The following is a 6818-nucleotide window of genomic DNA, read 5'->3' on the forward strand; positions in this document are numbered from 1 at the left end:
TCAATTTGATACAAAACCATATCCCTCAGCTTATTCGGCATCCTAATATCCCTTCTTGGTCTTTTTTGTGAAGCAAATTCTGGACTATCATCCGATATCTGTACTTGCCCTTCTCCGGAGTTATTTCTTTTCGAGAGTATGACCGTTGGATTTGTCTTAGGTAATGGCTGTCTTATTGCCTTCTTACAATCTGCCACGTTCCTGGTGTATTGTACGCCTCGACCGTTCTGTAGCACTACCTTCGCACCCTGTCGAGCCAAAACTGTAAATTCTTCTAAGGAAAATGTAGCTTTCGTCTTATTTTTCTTGGAAATTGAAATAAAAACCGTATCCCCCACGGAAATGTTAGAGTCTTTTGCCCCTCGATGAGAGTCTGCATATTTTTGCTAATCATTTTAGAGAATTTATCCTGCTCACGTACGTTACATCTATCCACGTGGTTATCTAATTTGGATTCCCAAAGGCTCGGGAAGAATCCCCGATATCGCCATCCTACTAATATCTCGAAAGGTGTTATACCTAGACGGGCGTGTGGTTTCATGTTATTATGTACATGTACGTAAGAGTTTAGGGCTTCCTTCCAACTGCCTCCTTCATGTTTGCTGCTGCAAGCGCCTTGATCATTCCCTGATTTTGTCTTTCGACGGCTCCGTTAGATTTTTGGATTAAGGGGTATAGATTTGTAAAATTTTACGCCTTTTTCTTCCCAGTAAAGAGTAAATTCACTACTTTGAAACGGTGGTCCATTATCGCTCTGAATAGTTAGAGGTAAACCCCAGATAGTAAATATTTTGTTTAAGGCCATAATGGTACTCTTAGCGTCTATGTTATTCATCTCATTTACGGCTTTATATCTTGAGTAAGTATCGACAACTACTAAAAACTCGCCTGTTCCACAACCAGGAATTGATAAAAAATCGATTTGGAGGACTTGCCAAGGGCCGTCAGGCAATGTACGATTCGTAAGAGGTACCGGTGGGTTGATGTTAGGCCACCAAAAATATTCTCTCAAAATGCAATTCATAGCCGAGATACCTATATGACCTTTATGAGCAATTTGCATTATTTCTGATCTTAAATCAGTTGGTGGTATTACCTTATCGTCCTTGAAGATCAATGATCCCAGAGAACGAATGGATTTCCTTGCTGCTTCGTATCTTCGAAAATTGTCAGGCCAACTTCCAGATCTAATAGCTATTCTTACTGCGTCAAGTTCCAAGTCCCTTTCTGACGCCTCCTCGATTTCCCTCCAAGAAACGCTAATAAGACCTCCCCCTAAAGTATACAGAACATGTTTTTCGTCATCTTCGTCGAATGGTAAACGTTTTGCTTGTTAAATAGAATGAGAATCGCTCTACTCCCCAAACTATCGCCAATGCCTCTCTCTGTCTATGAGGATACTTTTGTTCGGTTCTAGTTAAAGCTTTTGATGCGCATGCAATTATTCGTGACTTACTATCAGTATCGAATTGCACCAGGGCCGCTCCTAAACCCACCGGAGAAGTGTCTACGTAGAGCTCAGTCTCATCTTTGTAGCTAAAGTATCCTAATCTAGAAATTGACTTCAACGCTTCGTGCTTGAGGTAAACATATTCATCCTCCTCTGATTCTGTCCAGTAAAATGATTCCGACTTTGCTAGCTCGCGTAAATGTTTTGTCTTGTCTGCTCGCATGTAAATAAAACGCTCTGAAAAATTCATAAATCCTAAGAAACTTTTCACTTCGAGCACAGTCTCCGGTCGACGGAAGTTCCTAACTGCTTTTAGTTTTTCGTCTTCGACACGCATTCCCTTGTCTGACATAAAAAATCCTACAAACTTAACTTGGTTTTTTCGAAGACGCATTTGTCGTCCTTAATACGTACATTATGATTTTGTAGTCGATCCAGAACTGCTTTCATGTTTTTATCATGTTCTTCTTTCGTTTTTCCGTGTATCAAAATATCATGCAAGTAACATTTTGTCCACTACAGCCCAACAATATTTTTGTTTGTAATATTTCCTGAAAGATTTCAGGGGCGTTGAACAAACCAAATGGTAGACGTTTGAACCGGTAAGTAGCATTTCCGGCAAAAAAATTTGTTAGATGCCGCGATTGTTTTGCGTTTTCTACATGGAAGAGCGCACTTGTATGGTCGATAGTAGAAAAATATTTGGCACCATGAAGGTCGGCCAGAATTTCCTCCAAATTTGGCATTCTAAAAGGCGTGCTTATAATACATTTATTAGGGCCCCTTAGATCCACTACTAGTTGTATATCGTCTTTACCTTTTGGGACGACTAGTAAAAAAGAGAAGAATGACCTATCCGTTGAATCTGTAACGTGCTCCATAATCCCTGTATCTAAAAGGTCCTGTAGTCTACGTTCGGTCTCCTCTCGAAATGGCAATGGAATGTTCGTAAATATTACGACAAAATTACCGGGGGAACATTGAATTTTGGGAATTCTTTCTTTGTCGCTACTGCTAAAATTTCACCTGGAAATCTAACAACACTACCTTGGTAATCGTCCCCACGATCGACTACGACGTTGAGTCCTAACTGCAACACACTGTACCGAAGGCTGTATCCCTTCCAAGTAAACGCTTTCCGCCTTTGATAACATAAAATTTTTCGAAAAAACACGGCCTTTCCTCGGAAATAAAAAGCTCCGTAACGAAAGTTCCTACAACGTTTATCTTGCCCGGGCTGGCGTACGCGCGAAGCGGTTTATCGGTACCTTCTGATACACAATATATATGTTTCTTGGAAGTTTCATCATTATAAAGCTTATCAAAGGTACTTTCGTAAACGGTGTTGACCTCTGCTCCTGAATCGATCAGAAAAACCACCGACGTAGAATTTGCTATACGACCGACGATGTATCCACTAGGTATTATCGTTTCGTGACCACCATTTATAGTTACTGCCATCTGTTCGACAACCTGAAATAATCATCAAAATTATCAGATCTGTGTTTCCATGTAATATACCTCAATTCAGAAATGCCATTGATCGCTATGTCAATTGCGGTCGAGTGTCGTGGTTCCATGTCAATGCTTTCCTCAAACGGCATAGCCCTCTGCAGTCGATTGTTCTTAAACTTCATCTTCTGGAGTTTAGCGACTAATAGCATATTTCTTTTTCTCTCCAACTTTAGCGTCTTCCGTAACTTGTTTCCTTTATTGGGCTTCCTAAAAAAAATAAGATTAAAATTTTGTCCGTTCAATGTGTTATATATATTTTTGCAGCCCTCCCAGAGGCGTACATTTTCGAGTAGCCCTCCCGGAGGCGTCCTCATGTTACATATACATATATATATATATTTGATTTCTTCATTTTTTTTGCAGCCCTCCCAGAAGCGTACATTTTTCGAGTAGCCCTCCCAGAGGCGTCCTCTTTTTACACTCGGCCCTCTCAGAGGCGTTCGTTATTATTATTATTATTTTTTTTGTAGCCCTCCCAGAGGCGTACATTTTCGAGTAGCCCTCCCAGAGGCGTCCTCATGTTACAAGTAGCCCTCCCAGAGGCGTACCTTATTCTTTCGTTTTTTTTTTTATTATATATATATATATATTTGTCTTATTCTTCTTTTTTTGCAGCCCTCCCAGAGGCGTACATTTTTCGAGTAGCCCTCCCAGAGGCGTCCTCATGTTACAAGTAGCCCTCCCAGAGGCGTACCTTATTCTTTTGTTTTATTAGTATCATTATTACATATATATATTTGATTTCTTCATTTTTTGCAGCCCTCCCAGAGGCGTACATTTTTCGAGTAGCCCTCCCAGAGGCGTCCTCTTTTTACACTCGGCCCTCTCAAAGGCGTTCGTTATTATTATTATTATTATTTTTTGTAGCCCTCCCAGAGGCGTACATTTTCGAGTAGCCCTCCCAGAGGCGTCCTCATGTTACAAGTAGCCCTCCCAGAGGCGTACCTTATTCTTTCGTTTTTTTTTTTTATTATATATATATATATATATTTGTCTTATTCTTCTTTTTTTGCAGCCCTCTCAGAGGCGTACATTTTTCGAGTAGCCCTCCCAGAGGCGTCCTCGTTTTACACTCGGCCCTCTCAGAGGCGTTCGTTATTATTATTATTTTTTTGTAGCCCTCCCAGAGGCGTACATTTTTCGAGTAGCCCTCCCAGAGGCGTCCTCATGTTACAAGTAGCCCTCCCAGAGGCGTACCTTATTCTTTTGTTTTATTAGTATCATTATTACATATATATATTTGATTTCTTCATTTTTGCAGCCCTCCCAGCGTACATTGTTCGAGTAGCCCTCCCAGAGGCGTCCTCATGTTACAAGTAGCCCTCCCAGAGGCGTACCTTATTCTTTTGTTTTATTAGTATCATTATTACATATATATATTTGATTTCTTCATTTTTTGCAGCCCTCCCAGAGGCGTACATTTTTGAGTAGCCCTCCCAGAGGCGTCCTCATGTTACAAGTAGCCCTCCCAGAGGCGTACCTTATTCTTTTGTTTTATTAGTATCATTATTACATATATATATTTGATTTCTTCATTTTTTGCAGCCCTCCCAGAGGCGCACATTTTCGAGTAGCCCTCCCGGAGGCGTCCTCGTGTTACAAGTAGCCCTCCCAGAGGCGTACCCTATTCTTTTTTTTAATTATTAGCATATATATTTTTATCTTATTCTTCTTTTTTGTTTTGCAGCACTCCCAGAGGTGTTCATTTTCTGAGTAGCCCTCCTGGGGATTTTTCTCCTTTACACATAGCCATCCCAGAGGCGTATTTAATATGTGTATCAACGTTCTATAATTCCAGAGAACTGCCTCAATTTACCAACTACAATTTGAATTAGTTTGACTAAAATTGATAAAAAATTTCACATTCGTACCGAACCGTAAAACATATCTGGAAGATCACGCTTCATGCTAAGCACCGTACTCTAGCGTGAACACCGACTTTCGAAACAATCCACGCATACATTTGAAGTCATAGCCTATGGAATATTTCGCTTCTTTGTAAAAAAGAAAACGCCATTTTGATCCTGAGTGAAAACGCGGGTTCTCTAGACGTAGTGCACAAACCTGCACACACACACAATTCTGGCGGACATACACTCCTTCGAGCATGTGTGTCTTCTAGAACAGGTATGTCAAACCTCCTGTTCGGTAGAAAATTCTTAGATTTTATTACACAGTGGATTTGCTTAGTCTAAGAAAATAATTATAATTATTGATATTTATCTTTCTTTTTTTACAATAGTACACTGACTCTTTTTTTTTAATTTAAGAACTATTCTTTTCGGCTCGCGGGTTAAAATTTAAAGCATAAATGTAACACACTGATGAAAAGTGTTTGACACACCTGCTCCAGAATACGTACGCATACACTTAAAGTCGTGGCGCCCTAACGATCTTTTGTGTTATGTTAACAATAAGAACGCAATACCACCGGGCAAAAATTCTAAGAATTCGCGTGATTTGTGGTTGTCATACACGCACAAACACACATGAACACACATGAACACACCTCTGGTATCGTGCTCGAACAAGAATGCAAATTCCCGGGAAATGGTCATACAACTGTGGTAAGCATTGTTTCCGCGTGAATAGGCCCGTTCTCCACACAATGCACGCACACTTGTCGGTATATATTTTTCTTTACAAATCCTCTGTCTTCGGTTAGAAACACCGATCCGTGTTCAATATCGCTTCTGTTCATCCTCAACATGCATCGCTCGTTTATACACAATAAAGCACATTTACTGAATGTCTTTTGCAACCGACATGACGTACTTCACTTCATTTATCAACATTTTCAGCCCATTCCCGCAATGCACTGCTCTCAATCCACAAAACGTTTTATATTTACGATCTGGGAGCGTGGTTTGCGCCATTGTCGTGATATCCGCCACTTTCTTCGCCAATTACAACATTTGCTTTTTTCATTTTACTTTTTTTATTATTATCTCTTTTTTTTACTGCTGTCTCGTGCTTCAGATGCTTAGGATGCTTGGTGCTTCATGACCGCTCTCGTCAACATTTGTCCAAAAACTGATCGCTGTGTCGTTCTCTCTCTCCGTCGTCCCCAAAGCTCTCTCCGATTTTCGTTCGTCTCTCGTGGTCATCGCTCCAATTCGTTTCTCTCCCGCTCTCGTTTCTCTGCCGCTCTCGTTTCTCTGTACTTTGTGCTTCCTTTCTCTGGCTCCGTCTCTCGTCCTAGGTTGCTTATCATTTTGACACTTGCCTATACATCGATCTTCTATATTTTTATTATTTCTTATTCTATTCTCTACACAGCCCTCCCCGATTTTTATACCGGAGCCCCCGGAAGAGAAATGTCAAGTCGAGAAATGTCATTTTGCTCTGAACAACTTCACCTTGTCATTTATAACACCTTGGACTTGAGTTCCACGTAGCCCATACATTTTTGTACATGTCAAATCCCATACATACATACATACATGTCAAATCCCATACATTTTTCACCGTATTACCGTACACGATGCACAATCTCAGATTGCGCATATATTCGTTTTATCAAAACATATGTCATTTCTCGTAGCCAACCCTGAGCTATAAACGTCATTTCCATGCAATTTCAGATTGCGCCAAGATTGCGCATAAATTTTCAAGATTAGGGGAAAGCGGGGCAAAATGGGCATGTGGGGCAAAATGGGCACCCTCTATTTAAGCATTATTTGACTACAAAGCTACTTTCCAATGCTCAAAATGTATTCATTAGAGTGTTCTATGAACACCATGTATGTTTCATAACCCTTACACAACAAATAACCAAGAAAAGTGCAAAATAAGGTTTAGTAGCATATTGATGTAATTTTTGTCACTTCGAAAATAAGCTTAACCCAGTGTC

The 6818-nt window shown here is 40.3% G+C and overlaps 1 long non-coding RNA gene across 1 annotated transcript; it reads right to left on the reverse strand.

Annotated features, from left to right (window-relative positions):
- Positions 1-482: 482 nt before the first annotated feature.
- LOC120895699 lies at positions 483-6548 on the reverse strand. Its single transcript, XR_005738372.1, has 2 exons — positions 5475-6548; positions 483-3172 (listed from the first exon to the last, which is right to left on the reverse strand). It is a non-coding gene; the product is annotated as an uncharacterized LOC120895699 (long non-coding RNA).
- Between the last annotated feature and the right edge of the window lie 270 nt (positions 6549-6818).

Source organism: Anopheles arabiensis, chromosome 2, assembly GCF_016920715.1.
Source record: "Anopheles arabiensis isolate DONGOLA chromosome 2, AaraD3, whole genome shotgun sequence".
Classification (NCBI taxonomy): domain Eukaryota; kingdom Metazoa; phylum Arthropoda; class Insecta; order Diptera; family Culicidae; genus Anopheles; species Anopheles arabiensis.